Source organism: Macadamia integrifolia, unplaced genomic scaffold, assembly GCF_013358625.1.
Source record: "Macadamia integrifolia cultivar HAES 741 unplaced genomic scaffold, SCU_Mint_v3 scaffold726, whole genome shotgun sequence".
NCBI lineage: Eukaryota > Viridiplantae > Streptophyta > Magnoliopsida > Proteales > Proteaceae > Macadamia > Macadamia integrifolia.
In genome coordinates this window covers 203,077-222,307 of record NW_024870527.1, presented here as the reverse complement: position 1 = coordinate 222,307, position 19,231 = coordinate 203,077, and the positions used below count along the sequence as shown (strand labels likewise).

General features: G+C 37.7%; 1 pseudogene; it reads right to left on the bottom strand.

Moving 5' to 3' along the window:
- Positions 1–19,231, bottom strand: part of LOC122069847 — a 69,813-nt pseudogene that overhangs the window by 38,659 nt on the left and 11,923 nt on the right.

Here is a 19,231-nt window from a genome sequence, read left to right as displayed (position 1 = left end):
GGTATGCTCAGGACTTCTTCAATTTATAGACCACCACATATGGAGGAAAAGAAGTCTGAAGCTCGTAGAGTTAAAGAGAAAAGGTCAGAGTTCAACAAGGATAGTGTTGGGGTGAAGAATATCATATGCCATAGTTGTGGCGAGAAGGGTCACTATTCCAACAAGTGTCCCAACAGGACTCGTTCTGTGAACGTAGCAGAGAAGCAGCCGACAGAGAAGAGTGAAGATGAATCTCATTTATATCCTTATCCCCTCAAGGACGATGATATTGTTGATGATGAAGATGAGGATGTAGAAGCTCATTCAGCTAGCCTTTCATCTTTTTCTAATAGACTAGTTGATAAGGCTCCTCTCTTCAGACAGAAGGGTACTCTCCTGCACGACTCCGACCATACTGATGTTCATGCAGTTGTTGATACTAGAGCAGAAGCAAACTTCATATCTGCTGACTTTGTTCGAGCACACAACCATCCACAGAAGCAGCTTTTTAAGAAGATTCACGTGTGAGGTTTTGGACCCACAGCTCGAGAAGAGGCCACTGCAATTGTTCGAGTACACTTACAGTTTGGGCCGATACAGTACCATGTCACCTGTTTGGTCACCCCATTGGCACACTGCAACATTCTTCTAGGGCGACCTTGGCAGCGATATGTAGGCATTCTCTATGATGGCGCACGGAACACCATCAAGGTGAAGCAATGAAGTCACACGCATTATCCAACATGCCACGTCGTCGACTGACTCCTGCTCCAGTGACACGTCAGTCTACTTTCCCTCCTCTTGGTGTTATGTTCCCATCTCCTGCTTCGAGATACGTGTCACCTCATCAACGAGCAACTTACAAGGGTATCTTGGGAGCATGACCTAACTCGACGGAGTCGAGTTCTTTTAAGACCGGGAGAGCTGATGCAGTTGCACGATGGACATAGGAAAAAAAAATCTTTTGATTTGATTCTCTTTGGATTTAGAAACAATTTCTTTTTGTATTAGTTAGCTTCTAATTTTATATTAGTTTCCATTTTAAATTAATTACCATTTTGATACTTTGAGTTTTCTTTTATAAGCCATGTAATTCACTAGTAAGAGACAGAATTGAAGGTTTTGAAAAAAATTGAATGTTTTGTTTGGCTGAATATGGACTGCCGTGACCCCCATCTCTCTCGTTTCTGATTTTTCTCTCCTCTTATTTTCTTTTTCCCTTCTTATCTTCTCCTTCTTGCTGCTTTTCTCTTTCCTACCCTCTATTCTCTATTCACGACCTCATCACTGGGCTTTGTTCCTCTTCTCTGCCGAGGTGATTTCAGAAAATAAAAGAGGGTTTGCCGGAACTCCTCCGACAAAATTCTATTTGCATTCCAAGTTTGGCCGAAGGAGAAGTTCCTGCCTGCGATGTTGGTTTGTATTGTGAAATTGTGAAAATGTTAAGATACTGCTATCATAGATCCTGGTAGATTGGTAAGACAGGTACGTGTCTTACTCACACCACCTGTATTCCTAATGGTAAGTTTGGGTCTACTAGAAATGGTGTGACACGATCTCTCTCAGGTCTGATTTTCAAGAAAGTATGTATCTCAACAACCCTCATCAGAAGCTTCTCAAATTTTTAGGTTCTTGTACCCTCCCTAAGGACTGCCTTTGATCCAATTTGCAGCTCATTTTGAGCTCTCCAGTTGAAGTCGCACCATCCTCTCTTTAAGGCTGCACAGGGTATTTTCTCTCTCCTAGCCGATTGTCTCTTTTGAGGGTTTTTTTCTTGTTGGGTTGCACTACCATTGTGTGGAATTATTCCTGGGTTTTGTTTTCTTTATTCTAAAGCAGCTTCAAAGGTAATTTGTTAGTCTTGGGTTACTAGTTGTATTGTTTGGGGTTATACATTGTGGGGATTAGCTTCTTGTAATCTACTCCTACATTAGTAGGGGGCTCCCATAGGCGATACAAACCTAAGTATATCATACATGAGATAGCTTTATGCTGTGAATCGAAAGTCTGCAACTACCACTGGTTTCAGTACCAGAAGTATATAACTCGACCTGCAGTTAGATCTGGGATTTGTTGCTGCTAGTTCAGTTCCATAGCTATGGGCGATTCTTAATCTTGGAATTTCAGTGACGTTTGAGTCTGATTCCAGGGTTGCCATCAATTTCTCTTCCGCAAGGTTCTGAGTTTTCCACCATGGTTTTGGGCTGAAGGTAAGGGACGACTGATTTGTCTCGTGTTTTTTATTCCTTTAGTTAAACACTATTCCCCATACTACTGCCCCCCCCCCTCTTATGCCTTTAATCCTTTTATGTCTTTAGTTCAACTTCAGTTCCTGTTAAACCCTTAGTTAATAAATCAAAACCCTGTTATCCCCTTTAGTCTTTCATGTCATATTGACCCTTCTTAGATTCTAGTTAATTACAAAATTGTCACCCTTCCTGGGAATTTGAGATTAATTACAGAACTACTATTATTCTGTAATATTCTTTAATATTTGAGTTATTAATTCTTGAGTGGGCCCATAAGCAATCTGATTCCAAATATGGAAACCCGGATCTGCATTAGAAAGATTGAAGAATTGAAAGCAACACTAAGTTGAAGAATATTTTTAGACATGGGATTAAGTTTACATTTCTATATTCACGTATTCCTTCTATTTTTATTTATTCGTTTTTATCATGGCAATCAAGCTTTGTAACTTTGGAGGTTTTTGTATATTTGGGTTTGTCTTGCATGACAAGTTAGTCTTATTTGTTAGGAGATATTAGGCTGATAGTAGTTTCTACTTTTATGTTTACTTGGTTGAGTAGTTGGTTTTTAGGAAAGATTTTGGGTTTCTTTCTAAAGTGTAAGGCTATACCCTTTACTATACAAGAGAAGTTGATGTAACACATTGATTATTAATGAAAGAATAAATTTCACAATCATTGTCGCTCCATATTCCTAAGATAGGATGTTCAACAGTTGGGATAGCTATGGGTGAGAGGCCCAAGCTGGGATAGCCATTCCCCACCCCCCCTTCTTCCCCGTTTTCCTCTTCCTTTATTTCTTCTTCTACTTTTTTATCTTTATCTACTGTTTAAAGTGAGATTGAAGACCTCTAAGATTGCTGATCAGAAGACACAGACAACCAAGCTACCAAATCTAGCTTCAGAGCTTTTCCGAGAAGAATGTTCAAGTGCATACTTCCATACCAGATCTCAAAATAATGTTCAAGTGCATACATCCATACCAGCTTCAGGGCTTTTCCAAAGAAACACCAACCCTCTCACTCTGGAATCAAGATGTATATACTAAATTCCAAAACAAAAATGCTATAAAAGATTAAAAAATGACTAGACTCATCCAAGTCTTATCACAATAACCTGGGTCACCCGAAGGAATACTGCTCAACCATTATACTCTATCTAAAGCCTTATCTTCGTCTCATTGCCAACATCCATGTATTCTCTTGAGTTCTAAACGATATAGTAACTGGTGTCTCATAGTTGTCATAGTACCAAGGTGAACCAAGCGGTGGTCAGGCACCTATTGCCTTGGCACCTAGCAGACTAAGGCATGCATATACCAAAGGGATTTTAAACGTAAAATATTATATTCTTTCCTATAAGATGTAGTTTTGAGGAAGGGTTAATATATAAAATGATATTTTGTTTACTTATAAATATGAGGGGAAATTTATAAATAAAATTATAAATGTATATATATATATACAACTTCAAAGTTATAATTTAAAAAATGAAACCCATTTAGTATTCTTCAACTTCTATGATGTTGATGACAAAAGAGGCGGTGGTTGAGTTCCAAGTACGTACCTCCTTCCTCCTCCTCAATGGCTGCTACTGCAACCTTTCCAGTAGTAGTGGCATCTCTTGCTTCTTCTACCCCCTTTTTGTCCCCTTCTTTCCCCCCAATTTCTGTCTTGGAGCCTTGAACAATACAGCGACCAATCACCTAGGCATTCAAAAATTGCCTTGTCGCCTAGTGACGCCTTGACAACTATGCGGTCTCCATTGTCCAAAACATAAACCGACTGCTACAATCTGCTGCCCTTGCTCTTTTCTAAATTAGGTAATACAATTTTTTTTGGGGGGGGTGCTGGAAACTCTAAATGAGGAACTTGGATGTTTGAAGGATTACCACATGGCATCTGCATAGTTGCCATGGTGCCAAAGCAAACCAAGGTGTTGGAGAGTTGCCTAAGCATTTAGGCGACAATCGCGCACCTTAAGGTGAACAATTGTTATTTTTATTTTACGTATTTTCTAACATTATTTAGTATGTTACATATACCTTGTATCATTAAAAAAATCAACATTTAGCAACATCAAGTCATCAAAAATCAACATTATGCCACACCAAATCAAAAAAATCAATTAGAGAAATGTTCTTATTCTATAATAAGTTTGACTGATCAAATGATTTTATTTTTACATGAAACATTTTATATTAGGTAAAGCACAAACCAACTTTTCACCAAGTCTATGATTACTTAAAGGGAGAGGGATAGGTATGCCGCCGATATCAAGTATGCTAGCGGATAGCACCAATAGCAACACATGATGGAGTATCATTCAGGAAGGATATGAGGGTCATTTCAGAAAAAGGGAAGAGAGAGATAGACACAATGGATGCTAGCATACTTGATATCGGCGGCATACCCAACCTTTTCCCTTACTTAAATATGAGTTTGATGAAAGTTATGTTCTAGTCAAACTTATTTTAAAGTGCGTGAATAGTGTTAAAATCGCTTAAATGAAAATAATTTTATGGATATCAAAACAAAATATTATTTTACCGGACTTTTGGTTTTAATTAGTGTTGCGTCTTGTAGTAAGGTGCCAATGCAATAAGGCAACAGTCACCTAGACTCCAACTAGGCCGCCTGGAGGCTAGTCATTACCTAGGCGACGCCTTGACAACTATGGTCATCGGGAGGAGCTTTTCTCTCTCTCTCAAATGTAATAGCTGTCATCAATATTTTACACTTCTTTGATTCTTCCACAACCATTCTACTCCTGTATTCAGTTCTGAACTCTACAGGACAACATTTGCTCACAAAAATTAATTAAATAGGTCAGCTTGTCCAAATTTCCACACCCTTTCTTTTAGTTTCGTCTGCAGCCAATTGTTTTCTCGCTACATGAATCAATTTTCTGTTGCATGATCTGCTAGCCTCTCTCAAAAACTAAATCTGTTTTCCAAAAAACTAAATCTGATTTCCAAAAGTGTTACCAGTTTCAGTTCTTTATTCACTTGAATTTGAATTACTTTTTCACACACTAGTAGAGTTTTTAAGATAACTCACACCTGGTGGATTTAGGACACTCAATTTCTAAACCTATTGGAGCAAGAAGAATTTATGTTAATAGAAAGTAATGCAGGAGTAGATTACAAGTAATTAACTCCGCATTTTATAACCCCAAACAATACAAATAGGAATAAGAAACAAAGAAATAATACCATCAAATAAATCTCCAAGGATACAATACCCATATAGGAGCAAAACCAACCCAAAACCTAACCCAATAGGAGAGAGAAATACCTGTTATAAAGCTGGAGAGAGAGAGGTACGGCTAGGGCTGTAGGAGTCCGATTGAGTTGCACTCTCGGGCGTAGATAGTATCTAGGGAGGGTACAAAAACCCCCAAAGTTGAGAGGATTCTGACGGTTGGTTGTGAAGTTACAAGCTTTTTTGATTTTCTGACCTATGAGAGAAAACTGAGAAGAACCTTCAAGAACAGCAACTGAATGCTTCCAACAATGACTAGGTAAGGATCGTGGGACCCTTATGAGGCCTGGAATACCCTGATTGAAGACCTGGCTGAACAGAGTACAGAAGAGAGAAAGAGAGGAGATCAATCTCTCTCCTATTCCCAATAGGATTGCTGATCAGTTCTGATTTTTGCAGACTTTTATCAAAATCTGAATTATACCTCTTGAATGTTACAGTAAATAAAATAAAAAAAAAAAAGAATAATAAAATAGATGGGGGTTGAGAAGGGTGAAAGAGAATAAAGGAAGTGACTATCTCAGCTTGGGCTTCTCACCCACAGCTATCTCAGCTGCTCTAAACATTTAGTTGTAAACTTTCTTTCATTCAAAATCTGTCCAATAATGGTACATATGCTTCTCTATTTATAGAGGGAAAGTTTACAATCATACTAATACTAGGAGCTAGTTTCCCAATAGGACTACACTCCTACTACAACTAGGAGCTAGTTTTTCAATAGGACTAGACACTCCTACTACAACTAAGAATTCAAAATAGGACTAGGACTTGACTTTATGACTCCAACATGGAGTAGGACTAACTAACTAATAGTCCATATAGGACTTTACAACTAACTAATGGCGTAATGGGCATTTATTGAATTAAATAGCAACTAATTAAACTAATGAATAAAATCTCGTTTTCCTACCTTCTACCTATATTTTAGGCCTATTAAAGTAGTCCATTTCAAAGAAAACCCATAGGATCAAGGGCCCAACACATACATAACACAACCCAAGACTTATTTGCAATAAAATAAACCCAAGTGACTTATCTACATCAGAAAGGTTTACATAAATACTGGAAACCAGCCTCTCCGTAAAGGGGGTAAGGCTGTCTACCTATATACCCTCTCAAAACCCTGCTTAAGTGAGGGAAGCCTTTGTGCACTGGGTAACGGCCTTTTTTTTTTTTAAAGAAAGGTTTACATAAATAGTTTTTAATACCTTTTGTCCTATTGTAACAAGAAGGCCGCTATTCTTAGTCATTCAAAAAAGCTTTTCAGGTGTTTTTTCATTTTTTGGGAAAAAGAAAACCGAATCTTCCGTTTGGTGTCCACGGTTCCTTTTTTTCGTTTTTGTTAAACGAACCGGGTAAAAAAAATAGAAGAAATGGGAAATATTGAAGCATATGAAGCCATGTATTTACAAAAAAAAAAGACGTTTCACTTGAAACAAATGAGTGAAATAATAGCCTCTCTTCCCGATAATTTCAAAAACCCGATGCTTTCCGTCTCCTTTATCCAAACTCTCGGCGAACATCTGTCTCGGTGAAGAGCTCAGCCCTTCTCTCCCACTCGATCCTTACTCTCTCTCAAACCAGGTTAATTCTTCTCTAGCTTTGTTCCTCCTCGGTGAAGAAACCCTTTCCATCTCAGGTATGTTTTGAGCTTGTGGTGAAACCCTCCACGCACTCTCTTAGTTCTTTTCTTTCTACTTCTTCTAATGGTTATAGATCTGTTTCCTTCTCGCAGGATCCCTAAATCTAGCTGCATAACTCATCTCCTGTGCTTTAGATGCATCAATTGAATACTTTGTTAGTTTTTCTTACGAGAGCTTCTCTTCCATCCTCCATTACAAATCTTCAATTGCGATTGTGATTAGAGAGATAGGGTTCTTTCTGGAACTGGGAAGTAGATGGATATTACAAATCCATTAAATATATATGGGAAAAGCTCAGAGTCGAAGGCTTTGGTGAGGACAAAAACGATCCTGATTAGGACATAAACAGGGCAGCCTAAAGAGGGAAATAGAAATCCCTTTCTTGGAGCTATCTCACCATTAAAGATTGATTGATACTTTCTTTTGTTGATCTCTAATCACACTTGACTCGCCTTGTAAAAGATACCGATCAGATTGGTGAGGAGAGGGTGACAGTGAAACATCAGAAAGCTTTCAAGTTACTAAAATGTGGTATCTTGTTATTGGAGGACTAGTGTGAATGTCCTTTATGAAATGTTGAAAATTGATGATTTGTTTTTAAAGTTTGATTGCAGGTCCATGAGATTAGTTTCCAGTTGTTTCTAAGCTAGTTACTAATTCAGGTCCCAGTAACTTCTGGGAAGTTTGTACTTGCTACCCAATCAACTAAAGGCTGATGATCCTTGCTACAAATAGGGTAGAGGATTTTGTTGTTGTAAACACAAGTTTTGATGAATAAAATTCTTCTGATGCTAGTCAATTTAGTATGGAATCACCAAGAATAAGGGGGAGAGGATTCTCCTTAAGTCTGAGGGTGGATTTCCCTAAGTCTATTTGAGGGGATTTCTTATCTCCATTGTTTCTGCTAATCAAGCACTATTAGTTCAACTTCAAACCCTGTAGTTCTCTCAAATTGAAAATTGAAATCCATCAATCAAGACAGTATCACTCTTGCAGATGCCCGTTTGGAAGAAGTTACTCTCCTTGTTTCCTTCTAAAAAGTACTCGGGTGCTCAGATAACAAGGTTCCCATTTAACGGGCCAAAATTTCAAACAATGAAGCTCTACCCACGTGAACTTTATAGCTCCAATCAGCAATCTATCTCACCTAAAGTGGTTAAGGGTGCCAAATGCCAATCGATCGGTCTGTTGAGTCGGTTTCGATCGATTACAATATTAATTTAAAACAAAATAGAAATGGAACTTTTGATTTCAACCGGTTTCAATTTTGTTTCTTATTGATTTTTTTTTCTTTAAGACCACAATCAGATTCGGTCTGGTTTGCTTTTTGGGTTTACATGTATACATAAGCAAATAATGAGAAAACTATCTAAAGTTGCAGCTAACTTCATCACTTCAAGGGGTATATAAATGTTTTCACAAAAACAACAAAAAGGCATCTTACCACCGGCCACTTGCAAGAAAAAAGAAAAATGAGATAAATTCTATTAAGTCTAATATAGATTAAACATTGATAAATCAGAATGAATAAAAAAGAATGGAAATCCAATTTTTAAGGAAAATCAGTGTGGTTAAAAGATGAAAATAAATCATCAGTCACACAAGCAATCGAGGAACCCAAGCACCGAATCTGCAAAGAGGTCTTGACAGGTTTTCTAACTATCTACTCGAGTGATCCAAACAAGGTCAAAATGGTGCATGATGCAGTCAAAGAGCATGGAGGAGGGTACTATTGTGAGAAATGTGCTATCATCATTTAGTCATCACCCTAAATACATGGACAAAGAGTAATGATATCATACCCCACCCCAACTTGTTAGGAAGCTCAGCTTTGATGGCTGTTCAATAAGAGGTTTAATGCAGAAGTAGGTTATCCAAGGAGACAATATCCATGCAGCAGCAAAACCAGCCCAAAACCCAACCCAATAGGAGAGAAAATGACCTGCAATAGAGTTGGAGAGAAAAAGGTGCAGCTGGGTCTGTGGAGCTCCAATTGAGCTGCAAACTTGGTCGATTGTAGGGCCTAGGGAGAGTACAAAACCCCCCAAATATGAAGAGCTTCTGACGGCTGGTTCGAGAGTTATACGCTTTCTTAATTTTCAAACTTACGAGAATCTTAGAGAATTCTTCAAGAACTGTAGTAGGGCTGCCTGGGCAGCAACAAGAGAGGATCAAGTGATCCTTGGGTGGTTGTGAACACCCTCTAAAAAGGCCAAGCAGATCATAGATCAATTGGGGAAGGAAGGAATTGATCCATCTCTCTCCTAATTCCTCCATGGGTGTTGGTCGGTTCTAGCTTTTAAAGTTCTGAACAGATCTGATTTTCTTAGGATTCTTCAATGTCAGTAAACAATAACAGCAAGCACTAACAATAGCAGTAAACAAAGAATAGGAGAGAAACGAAACAAGACAAGTGTGGGTGGGATTGGTTATCTCATTCACAGTTATCTCGGCTATTTAAGCAAGTGACTGCAATCATTCAATATTCAAATGTGAGAATTGAGAGTACATAATCTCTTATATATATAGAGGGCAGATTATTAGTCATACTATAACGAGGAGTTAGATTCCAAGTAGGATTAGACCTTACATAATAGGAATTGGACTCCAAGTAGGACTAAATTAAAACTCCAACATGGAGTAAGTAGTAAACTAGTCATTCACTAATAGGGAAACGTAAACTGACTAAAAACTGAAATAACAAAGGAAATAGACTCAAAACAGGACTCTAACTAAACTAATGAATTAAATCAAGTTTTCCTACTTTCTACCCACATTTTAGGCCCATTAAAGTGGCTCATTACAAAGAAAACCCATGTGATCAAAAGCCCAACACATACATAACCCAACCCAAGGCTTATTCCCAATAAAATAAGCTCATTAAGCGACTTATCTACATCAATTCGCTTTCTCTTAGAAAAAATTCATCCTCGAATTTTGTAGAGTGTGAGGGTGATTATAGCATGGTGCACGTTCCTCCTCAAGCCGTAAAAAAATCCAGGTAGCTCTTTGACAATAAGGATGTAGTCTAGAATGAGAGGAACTTGATCTTCAAGATACTTTAATGGGATGACGAACTCCACATGCTCAGCTTCAACAACCTCAAAAATATCCATGGGATCATCCACATGAACGCTTTCAACCACTATATTCTTGACCTCCACAATTTTCCTCTTGGTTGTTCACTGTCATCACAGTTGATGTAGTGCCAAGTTCCTCAGTCTCAACCTCATTATCCATTGTGGCAACCTTGTTGCCTTTGAATTCTTCCACATGAGTCTCGTTGATGAGAACATCAATGACCAGCTCTTCCTTGACAATTGGAATTGCTGAAATTTCTTCAACACTAACCTCAACTTTTAACTCTAATTCATTGGTTGGATGTGTCTTCTCTTGTTGCTCCTTTGCAATTTGTTGAAACATAATGGCCACGTGGTCAAACAATTCATTCATGCTTTTGTCACCTGTGGGTGGCTTTTGGGTGTAATTGGAGGGAACTCTGGTGGAAGTACATACTTCGTTCATGTTTAAATAGGTACATGCCCGCCAGCACGTACTGCATCTCGTCTCATGTTCTAGGCTCACGCCCTCGAGCTTGAAGTTGCCTTTCACGGACTCTCCATTGTATTTGAACACAATCACTCATCTAGGGACATGCATATTGGAGCCTTTGTATCTCTGTCAAGTTGTAGTTGTCAAAGTACACGTCCAATTCAAACACTCATTCAAGGAATTCCCCTCGAAAATAACATGACTGAGCATTAGAATGGGCAGCAGTAGTCTCCTTCAACTCTTCAAACTTTTGGACCACAGGGTCCATCCTTGTGTTCAGTCGTTGGAGGGATTTCATCACATACTCCAGTGAGTATTGTTTAGAGCTCTCTTCAGCCATAGCTCGGATACCACTTAGAGCAAAAGTAGGTTCCAAGTAAACCACCCTAGCAGTTTATAACCTCAAACAAAAAAATCAAGACCCAAAAGTTACTCAAGACTAACCAGCAATAGACTAGGAAACAAGATAAATAAGACCAGCAAATAAGCCCCTAAGGATGCAATAGCCATGCAGCAGCAAAACCAGCCCAAAACCCAACCCAATAAGAGAGAAAATGTGACACCCAAAAATACAGTAAGTACCAGACTTGCCTAGGAGATCGGTGAGGTGTCCCCAGCAAGAGTACGGTAAGTACTAGGGGGTTTGGGAGATCGGTGAGGGTGTGCAAACTTCAGTCCCACATCACCTAAGGAGAAATTATTGGGCTAGTTAATAACATCTAGCCTCCTTAATATGGTACAACACGTTTTAAAGACTTGAGGCCCATAGGCCAAAAGAGGACAATATCATGCCAAGGTTAATGGGGTCGGGCCGTTACAGAAAAGGACCTACAATAGGGTTGGAGAGAGAGAGGTGTGGCTGGGGTTGTGGGGCTCCAATTGAGCTGCAAACTTGGTCTATTGTAAGACCTAGGGAGAGTACAAAAACCTCCTAAATATGAAAAGCTTCTGACAGCTGGTTCGAGAGTTATGCGCTTTCCTAATTTTCAGACTTAAGAGAGAGAATCTTAAAATTCTTCAAGAACTGTAGTAGGGATGCTTGGGCAGCAAAAAGAAGAGGATCGAGGGATCCTTGGGTGGTTGTGAACACCCACTAAAGGCCAGGAAAATCAAAGATCAATTGGGGAAGAGGAGATCAATCACTCTCCAAATTTTCCTCCATGGGTGTTGGTTGGTTCTGGCTTTTGAAGTTCTGAACAGATCTGATTTTCTTAAGATTCTTCAATGTCAGTAAGCGATAACAGCAAGCACTAATAGTATCAGTAAAAAGAGAAATAGGAGAGAAATGAAACAAGACAAGTGTGGGTGGGATTGGTTATCTCGACCCGGGCATCTCACTCACAGCTATCCCGGCTGTTTAAGCAATTGACTACAATCATTCATTATTCAAATCTGAGAATTGAGAGTATATAAAGTCCTCTCTATATAGAGGGCAGATTAGCAGTTATACTATAACTAGGAGTTAGACTCCAAGTAGGATTAGACCTTACATAATAGGAGTTGGACTCCAAATAGGACTAGACTAGAACTCTAAGTAGGATTAGACCTAACTAGTCATTCACTGATAGGGAAACATAAACTGGCTAAAAATGGAAATAATAAAAAAAATAAACTCAAAACATGACTCTAACTGAACTAATGAGTTAAATCCCGTTTTCCTATTGTCTACACATATTTTAGGCTCATTAAAGTCACCCATTACAAAGAAAACCCATGGGATCAAAGGCCCCACACATACATAACCCAACCCAAGGCTTATTCCCAATAAAATAAACCCATTAAGTGACTTATCTACATTACATCAAGGTTTGGGCTTATCAGAGAAGAACTATTTAATCCATCCTTACATGTAGATCTTAGAACCATTGGTACCACTATTTTCCTTTGATAGACTTTGGACAGAACTTTTTGCCTTCCCTTATATACAAATATTAGTAACGAGTCGAGTAATAAACCATCCACACAGCTATGTAAGGTTGACAACTCACACATCCAATTCACGATCTGATTCTTTGAAATGCTAATTTTCTTTTACTGTAACTAACAGTCATCCATCAATACTAGTACTAACTATGGAGAACTTGTAGCACGACTCTCAAACCAAAACCTTGGGCTCTAACACCAAGTGGGAATTTAAAGGTTACAAGAGAACAAGAGAATAAAAGAGAAGATGAAAGTAGGAGCTAGATTTCTCTACCCCAATATTGATGGTATTAATGTTGTGCGAGAGAATAGATTTCTCTCCCCCCCTATATTAATGCACTTAGCCCCATAAGGGAAATTGCAGATCTACCATCCGTGCTAACATAAGATAGCCAACGGAGGTTAAAAGGCATAAAAGTAAAAGCACATATAGCATAATAATCTAATACATAAAGTACCCTTAGTATGATCTCAACAAACCCATGATTTGTTGGAATGTTACCGCCATCTATTTTGTCCCTATCGCTAGGTTTGTTGGTTTCATAATTGATAAGTTACCCTCTTCTAAGTACTTCTTTCCTCGTTTTATTCCTTTTATCCTTTATTTTGTTAATTGAGTTCCCATTTGTGCCCCCTCCCATCTTCTTTTATACTCTTATTTGTCCTCAATTTCAAAACCCCTTTAAGTCTGTCCCCAATTTATAAATCCTGATACCCTATTTGTCCTTTCTCCTTTGATTCACCATGTACCACCATAAATATTGTGTTTAATTGCAATTTTCCCATTCCTTCATTATAATTGAGTTTTGCCAAAACCGTCGTAAGTTCCCCATGCCAATCCTAAAGCCGAACTAAAGCAGTGTGAGGTAATAAAATTCTGTTCACACTTTCATTCTAGAGCAAGTTCGTGATCGGTGTGAAAGGTGACCATGGCAAAGGTAGCTATCCGTTCATATTCCTGAAATGGAAGAAATGTAATCCCAAATTGTAGAAAACATACTTCCAAATGATCTGGAACTCTCTGCCGACACAAACATTGATGCCATAACCCTAAGGTCATTTTTCGGCCTCTATAGCACCGAATTTAGAGTTTGGAACCCTAGATCACATCAGTTTGGGATTGCAATTTTTTAAAATTGGTACTTGCATAGAGTGATAGTTGTTACTGCTATTATTGGAGAATATTTGCTTAGATTTGTTTAAATATGGCCTATCCAGTGTTTTCGTTGTTATCATGCAGTGAATTGAGTCTCATAGAGTTGTTTTTTATTTTATTCCCTTCATTGTACTAAGACATCTACTCTTGGAACAATCATTGTACTAAAACATCTACTCTTAGAAGGATTCCTGCTTAAGAGTACATTACCTGCTAACTAAACATCTACTCTTGTCCATAATAGAACACAAGGTGAATCTATCGTGTCCTAGAAATTGCTCCCTCTGTCTCTCTTATATTCGCAGGTACTGGTTTCGGATCCTGATTTGTTTCAATAACATTCTGAAATGGAAGAGTGTGGACTAGTATGAAGAGTGAGAACTAGTATGATAATATATCCATCCTATATGAATTAAACATGAAAGAGACACCTTAAAATTTTCAAGACAACATTTAAGCATAAGAAAGATTAGCAGTGCAAACAAGAAAAGTATCAGCACTATAAGTTCTACAACCTAGAACCACTAAGCGAATTTGTGTGTTCTTACGGAACTGCAAGGGACAAAATGGCAGGAGCAAAGTGCATTTTTCAAACTGTAACATTTGAGGCAAACCTTCTTATCCAGGAGGTCAAATTGGAATCCATTGTCCTGTTAAGATAACATTCATCAAACAAACTTTAGAACAAATGTCACATTATGAGTACCAAAAAGGGGTGGAATTGCAAGCATCTAAAAGGTGTTAAGAGAAAGAAAAAAAAACTTATTGGCCATAAGCAACTATTCAGTCCATTGATCCTCTTCTAAGACTATATTTCGATACAAGAATGACAAAAATTTTGCAAAACTAGAGTTTAACAAATTTTACTTCTCCAATGGTCACTAACAAAATTCATCAAAGAAGTAAATATACAACTAAGAAAATGTCAGTAAATGACTAAAATCTCTTCATTTGATATCCAAATACGTAGGTATCAGCAAAATACCGTTGTCACCTCTGAAACACAAGGCGGTGGCCGGGCACCTAGGCGTCACTGTTGTCGCCTAGATGTGCATAGTGCATCCTACGTAGGTTTTAGTATCTTATTGTTTTAAACCCTAAGAGATGGAATAAAAAGAAGGGGAGGGGGGGAAAAACCTAGGTGTCCAAGGTGGGTGCATTTTTACGCAAAAAATAAGCCCAGATCATGTAGTTAAAAAACATAAATATCATGGACCTAACAGGTTCAAGGATGACCCACATTCACAATCCATATGCAGTTAAAGAATATTTCATGGAAGAGCTACAGATACAAAGTGCAGAATCTAGCACAACAACGCATACCAGAAAAAGAAAAGACTATCATACCCGCAAAGAGAATATTGCAAAAAATAAAACAAGAATGACCCACATTCTAGACCACATTATGCAGCAAAGTTTAAGATCTGGATAGTAAGATTTTGCATTCATACTAAACCATGCACAATCCAATATGACCAACTGAAGCAGTACAGCCATGGTAGCTTATAACTAAGGCAAATTAGATTTCAGATTTTAGCTTAAAGAAAAGATATTAACGTGGGAATAAGAAGGACTGAAATTTTTGTATGAAACCAAGGAAATTGCATCTGTTCATTCTGGTTTCAAACAGAATTCAAATTCATGATGAAATCTGAAAATAGCAATAGGTCAGGTCTCAATCACTATTAAGTATTAAGATCAACTTTTAGACCTGTGATAGTACTGAAGAGGAATGAATTCTTAATGGAAGAATGTGGTTCGATTGGACACACTAGCACAAGAAATCTTCATGAAATTTTTAGAAGTGGCAATATGCCTAGACATGGGAAAAATCACAGAGTAAATAGGCTAATTAAGGGAAAATATATTAGGAATAGATCTAGGAAATTTTCTACCGTTCCAGTGGTTCAAGCTATCAAAAAGAATAGGCAAACAGGTCAAGAAATATAGGGATGAATAATACTAAAGATGAAACAGAATCTTAATATCAATAAAGAAGATATGAAGAGATAAGCGAGGAAAGAAAAATACTAGATAAGCAAGGAGGAGAAAAAATTACCTACGTTTCCATGCAAGATGTTTACTTACATCACCAGATTGATTCTATTGATTTCTTTCCTCTCAACTGTTGGGAGAATGGTCCCACATCGGTTACCCTTGAGGCCTTTTGTCCCCTCATATACCTGTGAGTCCCTCCATCCAATCACTCAAATTTTCGAGAAAGATATTTACAAGATGAGAAAATGATTCAATAAACAGATAATTTAACAAGATGGTACAAAACTTTATCTCAGTTGCTAAGTCAGATAATCCTCAATTGGGATTGGGACCAAGTATACAATGCTATAAAACCCAATGCTACCATTAGAATATTCGCAATGTCAATGTTCTTCTAACCATTCGAACATTTCCATTGTCATAGTTGCTACTACTACCATATGTTCTCAACCCCAAGGGGGTAGCCGAGTTGGCAAGGGACCTTCGCCCCAGGAAGCGTGTGGTTCTGAGTTCGACTCTTCTTACCTCCTTGGGGCCATTCACACAAGGGTTTTTAGTGCTCTTCATTACTTTCAACGAAAGTTAAATGTTTCTCAATCAGCCCCGGTATGACCTGGTCCATGCGGTGGTTGGGTCAGTATGGCCCCGTGGGACTAGTCAGGCCGAAGGCCTCGATAACTAACCTTAGCAAAAAAATAAATAAAGATACCATCATATGTTCGTGTATTCCTTCGCATCTACTTCGGCCATGGTTGAAAGGATCACTTAAAGGGCCTTGACACAAATAAGACAAAAGTTGTATTGATGGGCATTATTTCGTACTGAAACATATCATGTCAAAGCACATCAGTTCCTCTGCAAATAGAACCAATAAATCGATGCTATCTAAGTATCCCATTACATGATACCACATCAGCTTTTATACCTACCAGCAAGGAGCAAAAAAAAAAAAAAAAATAGATTTTGTATACACTTGCACAAATACAAAAGAAACACACTACATAGGCTCTTCCACTCCCCTCCCTCAATAATTAAACCACATTACAAAACTCTGATTCCTAGTCCAACACAATCAGCAAAGAACCAAGATATAAGGTTAATGGTAGAAATCCAGAAGCTTGAAGCCCAACATAACGAATTTGAAACATTTTAAGGGAACAAAATAAAACAAAGACCAACAACAATTAGCAATTACAACCACCAAAATTGGAGGCTACTACAAAAGCACCCACAGCCTAAACAAACAGGTAGCGGCTTCCACTACTTGAAATTCCAATTGAAACAGAAAAAAGAAACACCCCAGCACCTTAAAACCCCATGAAAGCAGTCAAATTTTAATAAAGCAAGAACAATTTGAAACACCATGATTCATACTTAACAACACATTCTTGAAGACGGGTGCCCTCTTTTCTCTCCAAAGTCTGCGGTAGATAGCCAAGAGTAATAAACTTACAAGGTCATCCACAAGAGCCGAATATAGCAGATGTCCCACCCAACTAGTAAAATCTATTAGCTTTCTTTGAAATCTCAAAAATCACCACATAAGGCAAGGATGGATGACCATAACCGAAGGATTAAAACTATTCATCAGTACAATAACATAAAATGGGTAACCACTTTTCAATATTAAAAATGTTTTCAATTTAATAAACCTTCTGTGAATTCAACCAAAATTTGTTTCATAACCCACATGTCACATCAACTGATGTGTCAAGCTGAACAAAACAATAACATTTAACTACACGAATATGTTAACCTCATAGATTCTGAGTCTCAGTCAAATCACATCTAAAAGAAATAGTTTTTTCCCCTTTTAATTCCCCCTATTTTATGAGTTTCCCAACGGCCACAATTCCATGTAATGTATTCAGACAGGACAGTTAGTGACCTGCAAGGTTGTTTCAGTGAGGTTAACAAAACCTTAAAGCTACTCCCAGGTATGGTTCTAAAACTCGGATTGGATAGGTCATTATTGGCTAGATCGGATCAGTTTTGGCCTTGACTAATCCCTGATCCTGAGTCTTGACCAATTTGGATCCTGATACACAGGTACTACCCCACAGTAAAATGTAATAAAATTTATTTAAAATCTCGGGTAAATCTGTCCAATACTCTGATCCTAGCCTGATAGGTTTCGGCGTTGATCGATCTCGAGACTGATCCGAGATTTAGAAACTTGTACCTAGGACAGCTCAACAAACGATTCACCAAAAGAAAAAAAAAAGAGTGAGATTGTCATGTTAAAGTATAATGATATTATATAATAAATGTAATACTCCACCTCTTCTTAATGCAAGGAAAATGGAACCTGTGAAAATGCTACAATACTAGTTGCCAAATTATTTATCCTGAATCTATTGTCCACATAAATTTTCATTGGCATATGCATAAATCAATAAGGTTGGTTAGAATCTTAATGGTTAGTATGGCTAGATATGTTGTTAAAGGTGTTAGAATGCTGTCGTGAGAAGAGAGGGAAGGAGGAGTCTTGTGGATTGTGTAGGCTCCTCCCTTGGTGTTTTCCTAGTCTAACTATGAGAGTCGTAGTTCAAATAGGAGAGTCCTAGTTCAGCTAGGACTGATTATTTACTCGGTTGTCTATTATGTTTCGCTGTTTCTAGTCTTACTAGGACTGATGTCCTACTTGTAATAGACTGATTAAACTACTAAGTTTTATTATAATGAGCTGACATGTAATTAACCTGGAAAAATCATAGACCTATTTTATATTTGGAAGAATTATAGGCAGTTCGTGTTTCCATAGTATTTTAAATGAACAATAAACACAAAGATATCCAAATGAGAAACGGACATAAAAAAACAAATTGATGAAATCTGAGGGCAAAGGTGAAATGCAAGCGTGCTCAGGCAGACATGTTTACCTAGGTGAACAATCAAATGTCCTAATGAAATGGATAAGCATTTAATGAATTAACTTTGAGTTATAGCTTTACTCAGCTAAAACACAACCAACACTCTAAAAGTCTAATGATACTCACTGTTTGTGTGGGGCATGAAGCATATCCAACAGGTATTTGATTACGCATTAAAACTTCAGATTCTATCACCTGACAAAGAATAAATATGGGAAATCAGTTTCATGGGAATAGGAAGCATGTAATAATCATAATGAAACCATGAAAGCTACATCCAAAATAAAAAATGACTGGTTCATGAAACAAATTAAAATAGAACTTTCTCAAATATCTTCTTTATTTTCTTCACTGGGTGAGTAACCTTAAGGAAAAGGAAAGGCTAGAACTACCTTTCTTTAGCAAATGAAAAACTTATATTCAGTTTTCTTATAAGACTGCAAGTGAAAAAAAAAAAATTAAAAGAGCAATCTGCCGGCCACTTGCAAGAAAAATGAAGAATGAGATAAATTCTACCAAGTCTAATATAGATTAAATATTGATAAATCAGAATGACAAAAAAAGAATGGAAATCCAACTTTTAAGGAAAACCAGT